Below are 1080 nucleotides of genomic sequence, written 5' to 3'. Positions count from 1 at the left end.
ATAATTTGAAATCTCCCTGGATCAACAAGCTTTCCATGCCACTGTTTTAGCCTAAGGTGATAGGTGTATTAGGTCAAGTGCACTGTTAGAACTGGGCAGTGAGAAAGATCTTGAAACTGCTATGGCACTCAAAAGTTTAAACTATAGGCCACAGAATTCAATGAAAATGTTCGTTAAATCATATCTGTAATGTAATTAAATGCATTTCTTTGTGCAATACAAATCATGGGTCTTCTGTTCAGATCTCTTCTTAATAAATATATTCTAGAAGTGGATAACACTTAACATCTAAATGGGTTATTCCGTGCATTTATCATTTTTTAATAATTTGCAATACACTACACTAGGTCTTGTATATGACAATATATATATATATATATATATATATATATATATATATATATATATATATATATATATATATATATATATATATATATATATATATATATATATATATATATATATATTACCTCTAGTAATCTGTTATTCATTGCAACAAAATAAGTCAACTGCCAAGGGGGAAAAAAACCCACCTTTGCAACATTGAATTTGTCTTTTAATATATGGTGCTAATTTGTTGAATCTCAGTAATGAAATATTAGTTCATTTAATGAAAGCTCATTCATCTTATACTTCCTATTCACCAACAAGGAAGCAAATATAGTGACTGAATGAAAGATTTTTTTACAGTTATAACCTTCACCTCTCAATAATGAAGAATTATTTTTCCTATGAAGTCCCTTTAATAGCTATATCATTCTTTATTATCATATAGAGCACTGGCTTGGTGCAAAGATATGAACTTTATACTTTTTCATCCCAAATAAGAAAAAGAATCAATCAATGGGTATCAACTATCAGGCCTAAAATTACCTACATGTCATAAAAAGATCAGGAACAATACCAGTGTAACTTGCACATTCACGCCTGTACAGACAGTTACAAAGAGGACTCATTCCAAATCCTATGTACACTAACCATGGTCAAAGGTGAGACAAAATCACTGAACAAGCAGACTACTAACATCAAAATTGATTTCTTATAAAAAAAAAAAAAAAAAAGAGAAATTGCTACACA

This window comes from Penaeus chinensis, chromosome 3, assembly GCF_019202785.1.
Source record: "Penaeus chinensis breed Huanghai No. 1 chromosome 3, ASM1920278v2, whole genome shotgun sequence".
Classification (NCBI taxonomy): Eukaryota; Metazoa; Arthropoda; class Malacostraca; order Decapoda; family Penaeidae; genus Penaeus; species Penaeus chinensis.
The sequence above is the reverse complement of the archived record's forward strand: the minus strand, read 5'-3'. Positions refer to the sequence as shown.